The sequence below is a fragment of the Hibiscus syriacus genome, unplaced genomic scaffold (assembly GCF_006381635.1).
Source record: "Hibiscus syriacus cultivar Baekdansim isolate YM2019G1 unplaced genomic scaffold, ASM638163v2 tig00003715_pilon, whole genome shotgun sequence".
In the NCBI taxonomy this organism is placed as follows: Eukaryota; Viridiplantae; Streptophyta; class Magnoliopsida; order Malvales; family Malvaceae; genus Hibiscus; species Hibiscus syriacus.
This window is the reverse complement of record NW_024061980.1, coordinates 2,204,816-2,228,235: the sequence shown is the minus strand read 5'-3', so window position 1 is coordinate 2,228,235 and position 23,420 is coordinate 2,204,816. Positions and strand designations below refer to the sequence as shown.

At 31.5% G+C, this 23,420-nt stretch overlaps 1 pseudogene; it reads left to right on the top strand.

Moving 5' to 3' along the window:
* The first annotated feature begins 10,363 nt into the window (after window positions 1–10,363).
* LOC120181267 lies at window positions 10,364–14,054 on the top strand (annotated as a pseudogene).
* Window positions 14,055–23,420: the final 9,366 nt, after the last annotated feature.

The following is a 23,420-nucleotide window of genomic DNA, read 5'->3' as shown; positions in this document are numbered from 1 at the left end:
CATAATTTTATGAGCATAAGTTAGATAACAACACACATATATTAGTATTATTTTCAATTAATCAATAAATATATATTTAAACACTATATTTAAATATTCAAAAATTCTCGTAATTAGATAATATGAGATTTAAGAAGCTCATAAGATTTTCAAATTTCATATTATTTAGATATGTGAATTTACAAGTATTTAAATATAGCATTTTAAACTTGCATTTATTGAGTGATTGAATATAAGACTAATATATACACATTGTCGTCGTAGCTCAGCACGTGCTTGTGTGTGTTTCTTTCTTTTTAGATTAAGATTTATAAAAATAATATATTATTTTGATTTTTTTAATTTTCGTTTATTTAACTCAACATATATTTGTACCGTTGTCGCGTAGAAAAAAAAACACAATAAGTAAGATGTATTTTAGTTTTCATGAATTAAAAAATATTAATCTAAAATATATAAATAGATATCATAATAATACATAATTTTTAAGGAGTGATATTTGAGTTAAAAAAACTACCATGCCACTCTCGCGTTTGGGGATGAAAAATAAAAGTATTGATTCAAGCTTATAGGCTAAGCTTTTCAATGAAATTTTAGTTTCGAGTTACTTTTTTAAATTATCAATCTAAATTTTAAAAAAAAATTGTCGCGTTTTAATTTGAAATAATAATTTAATGGATTAAATATAAAATAATTATCTAAATTATATTGTTTTTCACAATTAAGTACTTAACGTATTTTTTTGACTCATCTTAGTACTTAATGTTACAAACATTACCATTTTTGTGTCTGTGACATCAATGACTTTAATTTCTTCCGTTAAATGACATGTCATGATCTTAGAATTTAAAAAAAAAAAAATTTAAATATTATTAAAATTTTAACATTTCCTCTAGTCGCCTCCCTTTTTTTCTAATTAAAAAATTAGAATTTTGAAATATATTGGGATTTATGATCATCCTGAGGAATATAAGTATATAACTTAAATTTTATAAAGGCTGAAAAATCTTTCAAATGATAAAAAGAAAAGTTTTGAACAATTATTTCTCTAACAAAACCCTATTCAATACTTTTATATTGAACGGTTTATGATCTAATCTAAATTTAATTATTGAAAATTGTTCTCCAATAATATTTTTATAGACATAAACTTGTAGGAAATATTCAGAAAAAACTTTTTTGAACAGAGCTTACTGGTTACAAATTGTTCTATCTATTTTTGAAAATATTTCTCTTGATAATATTATTCTAGCTTTATTATATAAACATAATCTATATAATTGTTCTAAAATATGATTTGTTGTTCGTTTATCAAGAAAATATTGGCATGTTCCAAGAAGATTGTTTATCTCCTCATCTTTCAAAAAAACCTATTTCTAATTCTTCCCAATCTCTATAGATTATGGTGCTTAGTAATTATTCTTCAGCTTTATTTTCTTTAGTTGTTTCTTCAACTAAAGTTTCAGAAAGTTTAGAAAGAGATCTTTTAAAATTTTCTCTTTGATTAGTGATATGATTTTCCATACCTCATTAATCAAATTATATATTTTTGTTTCTAAACCGGAATTATAAAAATCTTTTATTTCTTATTTTTTGGTTCCTAACTATTGTGGTTTTAACAGTACTTCAACCTTTTTATAATTTCAACATAACTTTCTTGATATACTGAATTTGGATCTTGTAACCACTACAGTTGGCTTACTAAAGGTGTCATTGAAAATTGTTGTACAACTCCTTTCAGATAGGAAATATAATATCCTTGGTTAGAATAATACACTATCGGAGGTTGTATTAGGTATTTCTTCTAATTGATTATTAGAACTACTTCCTAACATAAATATAAATTCATCCTCCTCACTATCAAATTCTATTTTTGATATTAATTCGTATAATATTTCATAAGAATTTTTTCTTTCTGAACAAATTTACAACTCTTGTTCTTCGAGTGTTTTTATCATCTTTTTAGCACATTTACTTTTGTCTGACTTCCTATTTTATATGCTACAGGTGTGATTTGTCTGACTTCCTATTTTATATGCTACATATACATGGGTCACATTTTCTATAATCCATCTCATCTACATAAATTATAAATTTAATATTTATATTTTATATTATTTAAATTATATATTTTCGAAATCTAAAATTCAAAGAACTAACACTTCAAAATCAATGGGTTTATCCAATATTCCCAAATCTAATTTATTGGAAAAATTTGATATTACTGAAACACTTAGGGTTAGTTTGGTTCTATATATATATATATATATATATATATATATATTAGAAAATAATTTTTATTTTAAATTTTTGAAAATTAGAAAACATGTTTGAATAAATGAAAACTTGAATTCAAAATTAAAATACTAAAAATATATTTGGTATCTAATTTTCTAAAAAGAAATACAAATAATAATTATTAAATAAATAAATTAGATTATAATTATTAAAAAGTATTACATAAATTTAGCATACGATTTATACAAATATAAAATAATAAAGTTGATAAGAAATTATTTTAAGCTCATTTTTAACAATAATTCAAATAATTAAACTTTAAAATGTACTTTTAAACAATACTTCTAAAATTCCTTTTCTATTGTACTTTTAAGATTTACTTTTTGAAATTAACTAGCCCATAATGTATAGAAAATTATTGAAATTAACATTTTCTTTTATTGTGATTTTGTAAATATTCGTCTGTTCGAATTAAAAATACATTAATGGGATTTATTATTTTCTTTCATTTTTTACTTAATCTTGATGTTAATTGCGGTTGTTAATATTTTTATTTTTTTCTTTCATATTATCTTTGTTTCTAATAATTATTCATTTTTGATACATTTTTTTTGCCTTTTAGTACTTTTTTTTGTCATTTGGTCGTTCTCTTTGTTTATCTTTTTTGAGATAGAATTTAACATCATCACGACTGATCAAGATTACACTTATTCGTTGTTATATTGATCTTGTAACACTCCTTACCCATACCCGACTCGGATACGAGTCTGAGATGTCACATTGACTTTTCAAAACAATATACTTTTACAAAAAATAATAGAAAATTTAAACTTATATTATATAAAACAATAATTTACAAAAGTTCAATACAAAAAGTTATAACTGATCGGAGCATATACAACTTAAACCATTAATTACATGTCAACATTGATTACTATAACAAAATAACCTAATGTTTATGTTGCTTCTGATCTGATATCTGCAGGAGTGATGTTATCCAAATTGACTATCCTCGCTCTTCGGACTTCCTTGATCCTACGTGTGAAACACTCACACCCTAAGTCATCGACTTAGTGAGGCACAATATATAATAATGCTATAATGAAATTTGTACATGCAATTATATACGCATTCAAAGCAACATACATAGACATATATTTCCCACATAATAACTTATCACAATAATTAATGTTATTCCATAATTACATCTTTCATTAGCCCATGATACAATACCGAGAACTTAAGGTATATGAGTGCATTGAGGTTGTGCACAAATGTTGTCACCACAACTCATATAAAATGCACCGAAGTACCGCGTAGAAATGCACCGAAGTGCCATATAAAATGTCCCAAAGGACCACATAGAAATCTCCTTAAGGACCATATATATATTCCAAATGACCAAATATGTGTCTTAAAGAACATCATATATGTTCCAATGGATTACATATATGTCCTGAAGGACCACGTAGAACCCTCGACTCTTGGCATGCCAATTATACCTATAGCTCTCATCTACATTGTAACACCCTTAACTCATATCCAACCCGAATACAAGTATGAGGTGTCACATTGACTTTTCAAACTTTGACTCTTATAGAAAATCCCGGGAATTTTTAAAACTTTCATTAAAACGAAATACATTAATTTACATAAGACCATAAAATACAAAATCGATCAGAGTATTCGTAATTAACACTTATTACATGCCAACATTCTAAACATAACCAAGTACATACTTTGTCAATTACTTCTGATCTGATCTTCTAGTAATGATACTGTCTTTGCCACTTCTATTCTTGCTCTTCTCGTTTCTTGGTACCTACGTGTAAATCACTTACACGCTAAGTCATAGGCTTAGTGAGACATATAAAACATATAATATTTCATATAACATAAGCATACATAAACATATACCATCATTATCATTAAGAAACACACATAACATCATACGGTTCATGTAACACATTTCAAACCACTTACCTTTGATAACCATTTATAAACCCATCGTATACATATCACATTCAGTATGTTTGTTTGATCTCTTTATTAGCCCATGTACACTATTGAGAACTTAAGGTATGTGATTACATTGAGGTTGTGCACTAATGCTGTCACCACAACTCGTATCAATTCCCTCATGGGGCACCGAACCTTTGTTCAGTATTCGTCCCGAAGGACCAGTCCATAGATCCCGAAGAACCTAGGTAAACAGTCCATATGTTCCGAAGAACATAGGTAAACCCTCGACCCTTGGCATGCCAACTATACCACTAGCTCTCTTATCACATAACATGGGCATTAACATTCATAACAGTTCAATTTACTTATTCATATCCTTTCTCTTATGAACATATATATTTTCTTTTCAGTCACGTACCAAATGTACGTGTAATCATTGATCTTATAATCACATGTTCATTCTCTTCGGTCACATACCATATGTATGTGTAAACATATATCTAATATCATATAACACGCATCACAAATGCATGTATTCACATAAATCATTTCTTATAGCTTTATTCATATCACATATTCATATAAGCTCATATCTTATTTCACATATACTTTCCATATAACTTATATATCTGATAATCACATAAATCATAACATTGATCACCAATCAAATAACATTTTAGGAGTTACTTCTTACCATAGTAACTCCATCAATGGCTCATCGCAAGCCAAATGTTTATTCAATAATATAAGTATAAATTAAATTGCACTCACCTTAGCTTTGCTTTGATTCGATTCTAATCCTTCAGTTGATTCAGAACGGGATCACGTTCTATATCTACATAATCATACATAGATCTATATCAATATCATAACTAATATACTCTAATAGTTCACTCTTTAGACCAAGAGAAAAGTCAATTTCATCTTTTAATGAAGGTATGCATCGATGCACTACTGATGCATCGGTGCATAAAATGTATTCGATGTTGTATTATTACTGGGATGCATCGATGCACGAATTGCATTCGATGTTTCATTATTAATGGGATGCATCGATGCACTACTTATGCATCGATGCACGAATTGCATTCGATGTATTTATTTTAAAAGAGTGCATCGATTCACTTCTTGTGCATCGATACACCTTCAAACGATTTCTGGGTTTTAACCTTGATGCATCGATGCACAATGAATATGCATCGATGCACTCTACCCAGAATCCTCTTTTTGAACCCAAAAATTCATTCATTTTGGATTAAATCCTTCATGTTTCATCCCCCTTTTCAGTCTTAACTCTAGTACACAAACTTAAACCAATCTATATTCATTTATTTCATCTTAAACCTCAAAATCCTATCGTCCATATGTAATTTAATAATTACATAAATTTTGCAACATGTTTCAAATCCAATTCTATTACTTCATATCTCTTACCTAGATTGATAACAAGTCAAATCCAACTTTCAATTCTTGTTATGAACTCTATTCTAATATTTCATTCAAGAACCTATAATCTTTAATCTTCTTTATCTCCTTTATCTTTTGATCTTAAGATAACTTAAGCTTTCCTTAAGCTTAGTTATCATCTAATGATCAAAACCTAATCTTAAACTTAACAAATAATTAACTAAGTAGAAGACTCACCTTTGAGCTTGGAGATACGGGAGGAGAGGAAGAAGAAGGAGAAGAAGTTCTGAAGAAATATCTCCCTACATGCTTATCTCTTAATAAAAAGATAAGATAATTATCTTTTAGATAAAAAAGACCATTTTGCCCTTTAATTCCTTTAATAATTACTAACAACTTTTAGGATTTATTTCTAGATAAATCATTGAACTAATCCATTCTTCTACTTTAATCACCAAATTCTGAAACTTTACAATTAAGTCACTAACCCATAGTTTGGGATGTTACATACATAACATGGGCTTTATCAGAATTCACATAGTTTATATCTCATAGACATATAATTTCGTAACTTTTATCACATATTTCATGTAACATTCTCATACATATTCACTTAGACCATTGTTTTGTAATGCGTATCATATGCGTTCGTGCCACCTATCATATAATGTAATGCAATCAAGACACGTTTACACACTACCATTCATGATTATGCTTCTACTTATGCCATCGTGTATTAAATATATTGGAACTAGACTTGTCACAAGTCTAATTTCCATATCGTACTATATCTGTATATTCTACAAGTGTGCACTCACCTTAGCCTCACTAATCCAAGCAGCACACTTATATCTCTTTGTCTTTCCCTCAATCAATCTTACTCGTCAACTGTTCCAAAACTTTCTTATGCTCGGTATCTACATGAATGTAATTTCAAGATAATTATCATAACCCTAAACATTATGACTCGATCTTAATAACTTAAGCTATTTGAAGAACATAATTCACATTTTCCCTTTAAGTAGTATCGATACCTAAGGTATAGTACCGATACTTCCTTTATAATGACATCGATACTATGCTTGAGTATCGATACCCTTTCCCGATTCTGGAATTTAATTTCCAAAATGGTATCGATACCTTCCTTATGGTATCGGTACCCTTAGTATCGATACTACCCTTCCGGTATCGATACCCTAAGAAGAACAAGTTCATATAGGCCTTATGGTATCGATATTGTTTATGCAATATCGATACCTACATAATATTTTCGCATAATATGGCTTTGTAGTATCTATACTTATTTATCAAACACCGATACTACCAACCTAGAACGTACTCCCATCACCCGAAAATCATTAACACTTTATTTAATTTCCACCTATAAAGTGTCTTTCATGCCACCAAACTCAACTATAATCATTATAACTATCTTTTATCATTCTAATACCTCATTATCTTCAATATCTCACCATGATTCATTAAACTCATATTCTTACTAAATTTTGAATATGTTCTAAACTCTATTCTTACACCTATTACTTCTTATTCAAACTAATGACAAGTCAATTCCAACTTCCAAATTCATTTATTTCATCTTATTCACAATTTCACTCATACACCTCTTACATTTAATTATCCATAACTTACAATTCCTTGAGTTTCTATATCCCTTTTTGTCTCCATAATCTTTCCTAATGCTTAATCAATCAAAACCACACCTAAATCTCAAGAATTAACTAGATGAAAAACTCACCTTAGCTTATGGGGTTTCACGGCTAGAGAAGGAAGAAAGATGAAGAGATGTCTAAAATCCTTTGTTTTCTCAATTATGAGCTCCACGTGGTTATAAAATAACCACAACCAAATTTTAATTATTTACCTGGTCAAATGACCAATTTGTCCTTTTATTCCTCATTCTTTCCTAAATAACCCTATATAAAATATTTCAACTAAGTCACTGAACTTTTCAATTTATCCAATTTAGTCACTGAATTCTAAAATTTTATAATTTAATCACTAACATGATATTTTGGGATGTTACAAATCTCCCCCCTTAAGAAAATTCATCCTCGAATTTTCATTGCACGAAGAGATAGGGGTATTGATTACATATATTTTCTTCATGTTCCCACGTCGCTTCTTCTACTTTATGATTCCTCCATAAAACTTTAACCTCATATTCTTCTACTTTATGGAACTATTTTATTTCTTAACTGGTTAACCTCGTATGCCAATATTCTCACTGGTTTCTCATCATGTGTCAAATCTGGTTGGACTTCTATTTGTTCCAGTACAACGATGTGAGAACAGTTAAACCTATATTTCCGAAGCATGGACACATGGAAAACATTATGAATTTTCTCTATTTCTGGTGGCAAAGTTAACTGATATGCCATTGGTCCTATTTTTCTTAACAATCTCGTATGACCCAATGAATCTATGACTCGATTTCCCTTTCCATCCAAACCTTAATACTTTCTTCCAGTGAGATACATTCAGGAAAACTTTATCTCTAACTTCGAATTCAATTTCTTTTCTCTTAAGATCAGAATAAGACTTATGCAGGTCAAATGCCACTTTAAGATTATGTTGAATTTCCCGAACTTTTTCTTCCACATCTTGAATCAAATCCGGACCAAGAACACTTCAATCTTTAAGCTCATACCAATTTAATGGCGTACGACATTTTCTCTCATATAACACCTCATAGGGTGTCATCTTAATACTGGACTCAATTATACATACTCGTAACATATCTTCCAATATTTGAATAGTTCTTTCGGATTGTCCGTCTGTTTGAGGGTGGAAAGCTGTACTAAAGTTCAGTCACGTTCCCAATGCTCCATGTAAAGATTTCCAAAATCTCGAGGTGAATTGAGGATATTGGTTAGAAACTATTGAAACAGACACTCCATGCAATTTAATAATTTCTCTAATGTACAACGCAACATATTTTTCCATAGAGAAATCTGTTCTGACAGGAAGAAAATGTGTTGATTTGGTCAAATGGTCAACGATCTCCCAAATCGAATCTCTTTTATTCGGAGTCAGAGGTAACCCCGTAACAAAGTCCATTGTCACATTCTTCCACTTCCATTAAGGAATAACAAGTGGTTGCAATAATCCTGAAGGAACTTGATGCACAACTTTGACTTGTTGACATGTTAAACATTTAGACACAAATTCGGCGACTTATTTTCATTCCTGACCACCAATACTGATTCTTAAGATCCATATACATCTTGTTTCCACTCGGGTGCATCGTTAATGGACTATAGTGAGCCTCTGTCAATAGATCCTTATTCAATTCCTCATTATTTGGAATCACCACCCTTCCTCTATAGTATAAATTCCTATCAGACTTAATCTCAAAATCCTTATTCTCTTCATTCTCTACTTGCTCTACTCTTTTCAAACACATTTCATCTTTATTTTTTAATTCCCTAATTCGATCCAACCATGTTGGTTTAAGCTTTAATTATGCACATAGACCAGCATCTCCATTTAATGATAACCTGGCGTCTAATATTCGTTTATAACAGTTCAACTGATTGCTAGATCTTCTGCTAAATCTTTAATATAAGAATTCTTGGTTTGAATTCTTAAACATAAACATTCTTCAATTAATGGATCAGTTATGGAAATAAAATAGTTTCTTTAACTTTAAATCCGATAACTCCCATGTGTAAATTAGATTGAATACCACCTATAAGTGCTTTTATGGGGTTTTCAAATCTTTTATCTAACGATACGACTAATATTAGTACATCATGACCCTTCATAGGTAATGCTCTTTTGGTTATCATAATTATTCCTATATGAAAATACTTAACTTCCGGATATTTATGCCTAATTCTTTTAATTTTTTCTTTAGTAAATAGTGAGATTTCGGTTAATCCTCTTTTGTGTCTTTGACTATTGTATTTCCATTGATTTTTTCAATGTGCCTTTGACTCTAAATTTTAAATTTTGATATTTTATGTATTTCTTTGAAATATTATTTTTATTTATTTTCTCTATCATTTCATCATAGAAATCTTTTTCTTCTCCAATTATGCTACCTAATTTTATTACCTTTTGTTCATTATTAGGTATTTCTTCTAATTGTTTATTAGAACTACTTCTTAACATAAATATAAATTTATCCTCATCACTATCAGATTTTGTTTATGATATTAATTCGTATAATATTTCATCAGGAGTTGTTTCATCTTCTGAACAAATTTTTAACTCGTCTTTCAAGTATTTTTATCATCTTTTTAGTATTTTTACCTTTGTTAGAACAATTTATTGCTATGTATCACCTTTAGAATAACATTTAGAATCAAGGTTAAAATAACCTTTAGAATCACTTTTAACATCACCTTTATAATCAACTTTTTCACTATCACTTTCCTCTTCAGCTTAGTTCTCTTGGATTTTTCTTTGTAATCATTCTTTCTCCTTTTGTATCACAATCCTTACGTAAAATACTTTATAAAATCGTTCCGACACCTTTATTCCCCTGAAATATATATATATTCCGCTGCAGCTTGATAAAAATGTAGTCTGTATTTTGTAATGTTTCTTTCATAGGTCCCATCGCCTTCTCTCCCTATTATTTGTTGTGGATTCAGTTAGTCGGCGATCATCTATTTCTGTTGTAAACTATTCGCCGAGTAATTCAATAATGCCAGCATCATTTTGAACTTCCTTTGTTTCCTTACGCTGCCGTTTCCCTTTTCCATCTCCTCCTTTTCCCCGGTCACACGGAAGCGAACCCAAGTTTTTTGTTTTTATATATATTTTAATATTCAAAACTCCTTTTTTCTGGGAGCTCCGAGTTAGCTTTGTAATTGAATCGGTTACTGCCGTAGGTTTTGATTATTTTCACAGTAAAAAAAAAAGAACAGAAAGAAAAAGAAACGGTGACTAATGATTTGTTTTTGAAGATCAGAGTTAAGTATTTTTTAATTTTATTATAGAATTTAGCGAATCAAAGCTCAATTCGACAAGAAGTTGAGTCGAAATGCTAGATCTTAATCTCAATGTCTCGTCCACTGAGTCGACTCAAGAATCTGACACTGTGCTTTTCTCTACTGATAAGCTCAATGAATGTCCTGGAAACCAAATGGACGAATCCGATACCTCGAATTCGTCAATCGTAAACGATGATAATGAGTCGTGTTCCACACGCGCCAAGGGAGACGCGTTCACTCTAAGCTTCGACATACTCAAAGTCGGGAGTGGAGGAAGCCAGTACGAAAACGACGGCGCACCGCTGGTGGTTACTAAGGAACTATTTCCGGTGAAGGGAGATGGAGCTGATTTCCGTAGACTCGAAGGGAAAAGCTCGGGAAACGGTGGTAACTACAACAATTGGATCGATCTGTCGTTCGAGGGAAAAGAAGTTGGTCACCCGCAGGTGATACAACAACAGCAACAACAACCGTCACAGAAGACGGTGAAGAAAAGCCGTAGAGGACCTCGCTCTCGTAGTTCACAGTATCGAGGAGTTACTTTCTACAGAAGAAATGGAAGATGGGAATCTCATATCTGGTAATTTTTCCATTCCTTTTGAACTTCTACTTTTAAAAGAAATTTCTGATTGGCTACTACGTGTAACTGAATTTTGACCTGGTTTGTTAAGTAGTTTTAACTGAATTTTCTTTTGAAAATTTGCTCAGTTTTATTTATTTATTTTCAGGGATCGCGGGAAACAAGTATATTTGGGTATGATGGATATAATGAATTAATTTTGCTTTGTTTTTGTTGATAACTTTGTTATTAAGGTTTTTTTCCCTCTTCATTTCGGAATGTTTTGATCAAATTTTCCCTTTTTCGGTTCGATTTTGATTTTTCTAGGTGGATTTGACACTGCTCATGCTGCAGCTAGGTAAATTACTTGGAAATAATCTGTTAATTTAGTTTATGAACTTAGGTTTATCCTAGTTTTTCTAAATAAGGGTATGTTTGATTCAGAGACTATGATCGGGCGGCTATTAAATTCCGAGGTGTTGATGCTGATATCAATTTCAACCTTAGTGATTATGAAGACGATTTGAAACAGGTTGGAATTTGATTACTTCTGTAGAAAATATTGATTGATGAAACTCACTATAAAGGTAAATGGTTTGAACTGTGAATGATAGTTAAGTTGTGGCCTTCTTTCTTTTGTTGGACAGACGAAGAATTTGACAAAGGAAGAATTTGTGCACATACTTGGGCGGCAGAGTACTGGCTTTTCGAGGGGAAGCTCAAAATATCGAGGAGTGACGCTGCACAAATGTGGCCGGTGGGAAGCTCGGATGGGGCAATTCCTTGGAAAAAAGTGAGCGCAATTGTTTTTGGAATCTTCAATTTTGTATCAAACATACTATGGTTCAGTAGTAAAGTAACCGACAATTAATTTAATTTTTTGTGGAATTAATTCTCGGGTTGTTTTTCGGTTCTCTATGAATGGGAAAACAATTCTAAGATGCCTAAATTGAAAGAGGAAAAAACAATTGGGGTAGTGCTTTATAGTGGGATTACGATGCTTACTTGCAGGTATATTTATCTTGGGCTATTCAACAGTGAAGTAGAAGCTCCAAGGTCCTAATGATCATGAATTACACTCTACCTGATACTTGATTTATTATCCTCAATTGGGTTCCATCCAACATATGTCTACGTTTTGATGTTTTCTGGAAACCAGGGCCTATGACAAGGCAGCTATCAAATTTAATGGAAGGGAAGCAGTCACCAACTTTGAACCGAGTTCATATGAAGGGGATATGATCTTTGATACCAGTAAGGAAGGTATCATTTTTTGGCTGCTTGCTTCTAATTCTGTGACGACAAAGTTTCAAATAATCTTCTTAATCAAAGGTTATTTGCTTGATAAGATTTTTTTGGGGCTGGTGCTCTTTTAACTTGTGTTTAAATGCTGTTTTTACTCTGGCAATACTCAAAACCTTGATTTAAACCTGGGGATAGGGATATCTCCACCTGTTGGGAACGAGTCCAAAGAAAATGAGGGGCATCCCCATTTTTGTTCTGGCTCTATTGACATAAATGGCAGGAAGAGTTTGAGGGTAACTTCTTAATTGAACTTATTTCTTGTATGTTTTAGTTTTACCACATTGAGAGGATTGTTGTTCAACCTGCTAGTAAATAATGATGTCTGTTGCAAGCATTGGGATCGAATGGTGTTTGCTAGTTCTAGGAAACATACACTGCCTGTTTTTGGATGACAGTCGAGTACCTTGACCTCACCCTGTTGTAGATAGATGGTGTATTGATCACTATTATTCTCCGTGATTTACTTTTACAGGCGGCAAACGCTACTGTGGCAACAGTGGGTCCAGCTCACAAAGGGCTAGCGGGGACTTCAGATCAGCCAATTTTCTGGAATAATGTATATCCTGCGTACATTCCTAGTGAGGTAAAAACTTTATTGCACTACTTCTGTGGTTTTAAACCTTTGTTCAGTCCATCTGGACTTTTGCTTGAAAACAGCAAATATCCTCATCCCAATTAATTCTTTTATACTTCCTAAACCAACCCTGTATTGTTCAATTTCACGTATCCATCCTAAATTTGGTATTGTTGTTAACTTAATGCTTTGTTTTTCAAACCATGGTATCTAACATGTGCAAGTTCGAAGGGTTTTTAGTCATTGATTGGAATGTTAATTATGTAAGTAGTTTTAGGGACTGTATATGATCTTATGTTTTTGGTGAGTGAGATGTTAGTCAACTTGAAACTAACTTGAAAGAATCAAAACATGGCATTATTTCATGCCATATGTAAGTAGTTTCATGCACTTGATGTTTCATTAAACATGACATTGTTTTATTTTTATTTTTATCGTCTCTTCAACGAAATCTTAGATTGATCCATGCATCACCCAAATTCTTGATATGTGTGGGCAGGAAAGAGCAACGATGACAAGAGTTGAAAATGGTCCTCCGAATGGCCTCCCCAACTGGGCTTGGCCAATGCAAAGTCAAGTCAGTGCTACGCCAATGCCACTGTTCTCGACAGCAGCATCATCAGGATTCTCATACTTGTCTACCTCTCCTGCTGCTGCCATTCTTCCTTCAGAACCTCTCAACCAAATGACCCGCAATCTCTGTATCACCTCGGTGACTGCCACCAACACCCCGCAAATCCATTTTCCGATGAAGCCACCATAGGCACCACCATAAGCCTCATCTCTCAACAATTGCGGCATAAACGTGCATAGATGACAGGATTCAAGTACTGATTTGTTACAGCTTTAGACTCTGGTTTCTAACATGTTTTGATGAACTTAGCAAGCATACTCTGTCGGATATAAATATCAAGAAACTGCTAATCGGATTCATATTTGTGTAGCATTAAGATCTAATGAACCTTGTTTAATGATTTCGTCAGCTTCTTCCTTACTTGGGAACTACAATTCCATTTTGTGTTCTGATTCTTTAGGTAAGGAAGCTTAAACAGAAAAGTCTCTCTTTTAGGTTTTATAAATTTTGCTTCCAACAGAGCAAGCAACAAATACTCACTGTTGATTTAAAATTACATTATATAATCAAATTAATAAATTAAAATTACATTTAATTTTTATAAGATATAATCAAATTAATATTTAAATATACCTTGAAAAAATCTAGTTACATAATAATATTTAAAAATGAAAAAAATCTGTAAATAATTAACTCATAGTGGGGTCAAATCTAGATAGTGAACCTTAAATTCAGCCATTATACAAATTGTTGGTTTAAAATGATTATGGGAAAGATATTGAGGATCCAAAATGTTGGTGATATTCCTCGTAACATTAGCTAAAGAAGTAGAGCAGCCCGCCAATTGTTGGAAAGGTTGTTGCCTCCGCTTTCTCAGTTGGATTAAAGGTGTTATTGGAACATTTCTTTTCAATTAATATATATTGTTTTGTTTTGTGTAAAAGTAATCCATTAGGAAGGAATTTGGGAAAATGACTAGACCACACCTATTCCAAAATTCATCAAGTAAATACTTTTTTATAATTATATAAATATAGTCATGTAACTATTATAATTGATGATTTTTTAATTAAATGTAATTAAAGCATCTAATAAATCTTATTAAATTAATTACACCTCTATTTTTTCGATTAAATATGCAATAAATTAAAGTTTATAGTAATTATAAAGGATTTAATTAATACCTTCTTATAATAGAAGAATGTTGTTATATTGTTTTTTTCTTCAATAATCACGTTTTTAGACACGGTTTTTTTGTCTTTTAACATGATTTTAGTTTTTTTATCATTCTTTTAACTGTTTATTACGTTATACCAATTGAATAAAGTCTTCAAAATCTAAGCCGAAATCCATACATATTCAGAAAATAAATTGATTTTCTACGTATTAGATTAACCTTTTCTTATTTAATTTGGTTTAACCGACGACAACATTAGTTTTGATGTTGGTTATCGATAGTCGGTTCTTTTCTCTTTATTTCTTTTAGTTTTAATAAGAATAATTCTACTATCGTGACACATTCTTTTCTTTCTATATTGGTCGTTTGGTTTTTTTTATTTACGTTTTCTTAGTGTTGAATTTGACGATGTCACGACTAACCGAGATAGTGTTTATTTGTAAATATTCTCTGTTATGAATCATCGGATTTGATTTGGAAGTGCGATTTTGCGTTAGTGGATAGCTTCTCACGACGCTCGGCTCTGATTTACGATTCTCGGTTGTCTTTCAATAACTTAATTCTCTTTTGTGGTTCATTTGTCGATGTAATCAGATATGTTCGTATACATTTTTTTTATTCAAGTCTTTTGGTTGAATTTTTAACTTTTTCCATGCATAGTCATTATATGATCTAGAGTAGCTAGTTTCAATGTTACAAGAAAAATATCGAAATTATATATTTAGTTTACAATGATAATAATAAACACTGATTATAATTTTAGATATTTTAAATTTTTATTAAGAAAAAGTATTGATACATAACCCAAGCAACAAATTGTAAAAGAAAAATTCCTTGCTCGGATTGCAGCCCCACCAATGGACCAATTTACTTTGAAGACATGGGCTGGACAAGACATGTACAACATTGGTTTATGGTTTATGTTCCTCCCTGGATAACATAGGTTTGAACAATTTAAGTTATAAATGTACGTAAATTTATCTAAATTTAAGGTTGAACATAAATACCTTATAATTGATATAGATAAATGTCTACTCAAATAAATTTTTATAAACTAATAATGCATATGAATATTGAATTATGAGAATTGTTATAAATATCTTTAATATTTTATTAAGTTCATATAAGTTTTAAATGAATTAAAAGTGATGATGTAATTTAATGTAAATATTACTTTTGATTATGTAATATGAAATTATTTTTTTATAAATTTAAACAAAATAAATTTTATAGTTTTTATTTTTATTTTTAAATGATTAAATTTAATGCAAGATTTAAAATTAAAAAGAACTAATGTTTAATTTTAAATATTGTATTAAAAATAAAAATAAAAATATTTTTATATATTACATGACTTCTTCCATATATTTTGTCTGAAAATGATTTTTATGAGGTATTTTTAATTTTTTTTAAATCAAAAGAAGAATTTAATTTTCTTTTTAATTCTAAATTTACATTAAATTCAATTATTTAGAATTATAAAATTTATTTTGTTTAAATTTATAAAGTATTTTTTTATATTACATGATTTTTCCATGAATGTTGTTTTAAAATATAAAAATATTGAATTTGGTTTTGAAAATAAATTATTAAACTTATTTTGATTTGTTTTAAAAATATGAAAATATTAAAAATTATATCATTTGAAGGGTTAATGACACATATTACGATCATGTATTAACACATGTCACCTCCTTATTGAAAGGTTAGTTTATAAAATTAAATTTAAACTAAGACTAAAATAATAGAATATACAAGTACTGAAAATCAAATGTGTAATTACACAAATTTCTATTAACTACTCCGTTATATTTTAACGGTAGGTGATTTAAATAATACTACTTAAATAGTTTAGTAGTCATATTGACACAAATTTAAAAATGATGGTCATTTTAATAACAATACCATAGTTGGATAGTTATTTAAGTAGTCTACCCATTTTTTTTTTGGATTTATACCACAATAATATATAAAAGAAGACGTTACTTGTGGTGGTGGTGGTAGCATTGTTTGTTTATTATATAGGCTGTAGAAGGCAAGATTGGACGTAGATTAGATATTTTGAGTATCAAATAAGACCTAAATACCGAATTGGTACTTGGTAGACATTAAAAATAGGGTAAAGTATAGTAATGGTCACTGATTTTTTCTAAAGCTTTCATTTAGGTACCATAACTTTTAAAACTTGCAATACAATCCTCCAACATTTAATCTGTTTGTAATATGATCCTCGCCGTCACATTGCCGTTCGTACGTTTGTAATATGTTCACTGAACTTTTCAGGCGCTTGTATTTAGGTCCCCAAATTTTAAAACTTGTAACACAGTCATCAATTTTATTCTAAACCCCAAATTCATTTTCAATCTCGAATTAAGCTTTTTCTCTTTCGCATTTTCTCATTTTCAGCTCGCATTGTGTGTTTTTTGTTGAAATTTTTTTGTTTCTGGAACTGCATGTAAATGATCTGGATATTCAGTGTTAGTTTTGAACCAAAACCATCTAATTTTCTTTATTTCTTCTTAATCAAAACTTTTAGTACTCCTTATGAAAGATATTCAGTCCATCAGAATAGAAATGAAAGAGGGTCCTAGGCTATTTTTTTTTGATATTCTTGTTTGGTTTTTCTTTAAATCAGGGAATTGGTTGTGAGTATCGACATAGTGAAATCGCCAGGCTCAATCCGAGAGACTGTTGGTACTAGTTTGCTGGAATTGTATTGATCCGACCTATGGTTTTCGGAGTCCTGTGAGCTCGTATTCTTTTTAATAAGTTTATGTTGCTTATGGGACTGATATATCGTTAAAAATTGGATTTTTTACATGTTTTGGAAATTTTACAATTGAATTGTATTGAATTATAGCTTTAGAAGACAATTCTGCATGCACACAACTCGAAAGGCATATGACAGAGTAGTATATTTGGAGTAGCTACTTGACCCTGTCATGATGCCTTTCGAGTTGCGAAAGAGACTGAGAGATAAATGCGCTGTTTGGGATTTCATTATATTTGATCATCTGTTGGAAAATCTTTAACCACAAGGATTGAACGAAGAAATTATTATATGCCATTTATACAAAATAATTCCAGCTTTGTTAGTGACTTTCAACAATGATAATTAGTTCATCTTAATAGTATTTGTCAACTCTGCATTTCTAACCTCATTTTTTTTCTCACAACCATTTCTTCGAACATCTATGCTTCACCTGAGATGACATGTATCTAACATTACACCTTGAATCGTTGATGGTCCCGATAGTCCCTTGATCGGGTCTTATCTCAATGGACCCTTATTCAAGTCAACACCTCCACATAATTCAAAGTTAGATTAGAATTTTCCATGCATCCCCGACTGAAAAGTTATGTTGGAAATGAGAAGAGAGAAGCGAAAAGGGAAATTCGAGATCGAAAGGAATTTGGTGTTTAGAATGAAACTGAGGGTTGTGTTGCAAGTTTTAAAAGTTGGGGGACCTAAATGCAAGCGCCTAAAACATTCAATGACCATATTGCAAATGTACTAACGACAGTGTAACGGCAGGGACCATATTGCAAACAGACTAAATGTTGGAGGATTGTACTACAAATTTTAAAAGTTGGGGGACCTAAATGAAAACTTTAGAAAAGTTTAGTAACCATTACTATACTTTACCCTTAAAAATAAGGGGTGGATACTTTATAAAAGAAATGGATAAAATAGAGTTAGGCTTTCAGATTTGGGACACTCACATGTTTTTGCTAATTCATTCCAAAAACTCCCTATTAATTTAATAATTGCATTACTAACACATGAGGATGTCGAGGAGGTAATAGCAGCCAACAAATTTTACTTTCACCACGCAAAACATCAGGAGAGGATCAACCAGCCTGCCAATTGATTTCACATCTCTTTTATATACATCACTTTACGGTACAATCAAATTATACATATATATTACTAGATTGTAGCAGAAGCTCGCTTCACCTGACAACAGTTGAGAAAAACTCCAAATCAGATCTAGCCCATCATAGATTCACTTGCAGACACGACGAAAAAGCATTTCAATAATAATTAGCTTGGAATATTTCGTCAATACCTGCAACTTTGAAGACAAAAGTTATTGTCTGGCCTGACTGAGATTTGATCTTTCATGAGGCTACCCGAGAAGACCCAACATGCATGCATAGAACGAGTAGCAACAACTTCGTTCCAATGTTCAGCGACGATCACATCCAAAATGTGCAACTACTGGAGGCAATTCATTGTTGATATTTGAGACACGTAGGAAAGCCTTTTTCCACAAACGTTAGATAGCTTTTTTTTAAATAAAAGTTGGGTTAGTTACATCAAACCATCTCTAATTATTAACTAGATTCCAATTCGTTTTAAACTTTAAAATATTATAATTAGGTCCTTAAAATATCAATATTGTATCATTCTGATACTTTAGTAAACATTGTCATTGATTATGTGTTAAAAGCTAGTTTGAGTTTGACATAAAATATACTTAAAACCCATGAATTAAAACCAATTATATATCAATTGTATGAACAACTTTGAATTTAAATCATTGGGTCCAATCCGAGGAGCATTGTAGGTATTACTCAAAGATATAATGATGGCGAACGAATATATCTATTTTGATCGGATCTTGTTTGAGGGTATGTAGTATTTCTTATTTCAGATTCTTCGAGGACTGAAGTACATTCATTCTGTAAATATGATTCATAAAGATTTGAAACACAACAACCTTCGGTTGAATGCTAATTGTGATGTTAAGATTTGTGAATGGGGTCTCGCCCGATGTTAGTAGTCTAATGTGAGTGATGAGTGTGAGTGTGCAGCTGATCATAACAGACTTGTAACTAAGCCATGCATGTGGCATTGGATGTATGGATCAACTGTTAGTTAGTTAGTAATGCAATTAGAGCTAACTGCCCATACGTTGCTCATACCTATGTATATAAACATGTACATGCTTCAGCAAACAATATACAAGCTCTCTAGTATTAAAGTGTGCAAAATTACCATTCCAACATAGTATCTTTCGCCATAGGTCTTGGGGTTCTTTTTTTCACTGCTTAAAGCTCTTCTGATGGAGTTCACCGCCAACACCAAATCATTCACTCACAAGAAAGTAAATGTCATTCTTGATGAGATGAAATTTCTCCTTTGGAAGCAGCATATTCTGCTTACCATTCGGAGCCACCGTTTGGAACGGCTTCTTACCGGTGTCGTGACAACTTCGCCTGAAACAATTGTTGATGATGATGACATTAATCGAGTCAATAAAGCTTATGAAGACTTTGTAGCACAAGATAGTGCTCTTGCCTCGTGGTTGTTATCCACCATCAGCAATCATCTGCTCCCTCAATTTGTTGGTGCTGAAACTGCAGCAGCCATAAGGAGCACAGTCCTTCAATCCTTTGCCAATCGATCCACTACTGCAGTAATGAGCCTCCATTACAAGCTTCAGTCATTAAAGAAAGGAGGCAATAGTATGCGTACTTATCTTGCCCGGGTAAAGGAAGTTTGTGATGCCTTAGCTTCTTGTGGCAGTGTTATGCCTCAAGTCGAACACATAGCAAGCATTCTGAAAGGTTTCCCTCATGAATACCAACCCTTCATGGCAGTTATAACCTCCATAAGGGAAACACTATCCTTAGATAACATCTACACTATGCTTCTTGAAGCAGAAACTCAACATGCGAGTTTTGATGATCAGTTGGAGACCTTACCTATGAGTGCCAACATTGCCCAGGGGAAAATCGAAGTTCTGTCATATCGAATTCAGGCTATGATCATCGATCTGGAACTCGAACTGGTGGCAGGGGTCATGGTAGGTCACGATTGCAATGTCAGCTTTGTGGGAAGATTGGACACCTTGTCGATCGATGGTTGTATAGATTTGATGAAAATTTTTCTTGTGTTACTACTGATCGAGGATCCAATCACTCGGATCGTAAGTCAGCTTCCTCTACTTACAACTCCTCGTTATCATCCTCTAATACTGGGTGCGAGTGCCGTGCAAAGATTAAGTCTGGTTTAATTGTGGCTGGTAAACCACAAGCTCATGCCTCTTCAATGTCTTCTGTCCGTTGGATTGTAGACACTGGTGCCACGCACCATGTCACCTCAGACTCCAATAAAGTATTAAATGCAACTGAATTTCTTGGCCCAAGTAAACTACTAGTTGGAAATGGTATGCCACTTGATGTAATCTCTACTGGTCACTCTCATGTTTGTGCTCATTCGCGTATACTTTTGCTGAATAATTTGTTGCTTGTTCCTCAAATAACCAAGAACCTACTATCTGTGTCCAAGCTTGCTAGAGAACACAATGTTTACCTAGAGTTTCATACAAATAGGTTCTATGTTCGTGATGAGAAAAGCAGAAATGTCCTACTTCAGGGTGAGGAGCATGAAGGCTTATACTCGTTTGCCATGAATAACAACTCCTTAGGAGTGAATCTTACTGAAGCCAACACTAGTTCAATCTCTTATTCTTTAGAAGATCTTTGGCACAGACGCCTTAGTCACCCAGCTGCTGAAACGTTAATGAAGTTAGCCAAAGAAATAGACAATAAAATACATTATAATGTAAATAAGACTTGTGTAGCGTGTCATATGGGAAAAAGTCATAGACTGCCCTTTGTTGAGTCGAATACATCAGTTGATTCTTCCTTCAATCTTGTGTACTCTGATTTATGAGGGCCACCTCATGTGATATCGAATGGATTTCGATTTTATGTCTCATTTGTAGATGCCTTTACAAGACATACATGGATATATCTGTTAAAGAGTAAAGATGAAGTTGTACTGGCATTTTGAATGTTTAAAAAACTTGTGGAAAATTTTTTTGGTAGCTCCATTAAAGCCTTACAAACTGAATGGGGAGGTGAATTTCGCACCCTATCACCTATGTTAGCCAGTGAGGGAATCTCACATTGATTGACATGCCCACACGTATCTTAACAGAACGGGGTTGTCAAACGTAAACATCACCATGTTATTGAGCTAGCACTTGTCTTATTAGCTCAAGTGTCTCTACCAGTCAAATACTGGTCATATATTGTTATTTCAACAGTATACTTAATCAACTGCCTCCCTACTATAGTATTACAAGGTCTATCTCCTTTCGAGAAGCTTTATGGCAAGAAACCAGATTACACTATGATGAGGGTTTTCAGTTGCCAATGTTTTTCCATCAAAGACTGTTTTAGAAGCACAAACTCTCGTTTAGATCTCAAGCCTGCACCTATCTGGGCATCAGTCCTAGACATAAAGGGTTCCAATGCCTGACATCAGATGGAAGAGTTTATACTTCTAGGCACGTTGTATTTAATGAGTTTATATTTCCTTTTGCAGGTCAAGACGCTTGTGAACCCTTGAAATCGCTTGAATCTACAAAATCAGTCAGTTGGTCCTCTCAGCCTTTACGAGTTATTGCTCGAAATATGCCATCCACTATTGAACAATCTACTGCGAATGGTGGACTTAATTTTGACCCCAAGCGATACTGCATCAGGAAGCGTTGCACCTACAGATTCTAATGAAATTAATATAGGTACAAGTCATAATGAAGTCGACCATGTTCATGAAAGTACTAGTGCTGCTGCAGAATCTGGAAGTGTTGCACCAGTAATAGATACGTGCAATAGTATTGTTTGAAATCACTACTAAATAATCATGTTTTAAATATATATATATTAGCTTAAAATTAAAATTAGCTCCCAAATTATGTATTTTTTGTTTTAACTATATATATATGATTGTTTTTATCAAAATAAGTATCTAAATTATTATTTGATAATAATTTTGAGTCCATGTGTTAAAAAATATTGATAATGTATATATTTTATAGAAATTATGAATAAATTATCATGAAACATTTTTTTTTTATATTTTTATTATAGTTTAAATTGATATCTTTCAAATATTATAATATAAATATAATATTTACACGTGATGGAATTTTCAGCCTTGATCTTCGCTTCCGCAGGTTATACTTTTGCTTCCTCTACAGCTCTCAATAATATATTAATTAAACGTTAGATCACTGAGTTAGGTAAATGATTTGATAAAGTTCTACTCAAATAGATATTTATGTTAAATTGACCCCCATTTAAAAGTTATACTTTTGCTTCCTCTATAGCTCTCAATAATATATTAATTAAACATTAAATCACTGAGTTAGGTAAGTGATTTGATAAAGTTCTACTCAAATATATATTTATGTTAAATTGACCGCCATTTAAATGTTTATAAATATTATTAATAATTAAATTTAAATTTCGGACCTCATCAAAAGATTTTAATATTTAATCTCCAAATTAGATTATATAATTATTATAATTTTAACTAAATTAATTTTTAAATTAAATTGTTTTCATGTAACTGGTTTTATTAGCATTAACATCTATTTGTTTTCATGTAATTGATTTTCTAAAAAACAAATCTCATTCTTCACTGTTTGGTTAGTGAAAAAACAAATAATTAATATAATTCATTTTTTTGACCAATTGAGTCTACTTTTTATTTTTTGAAAAATAACTTACGGTATAATTTTTACGATTTTTCACTTCAAAGCACAAAACACTCAAAACATTATTATTTTGTATATTTTAATATTCATATATTATTTTAATATCATTTTAATAAAAATATTAACTATTAAATTACATTTGTT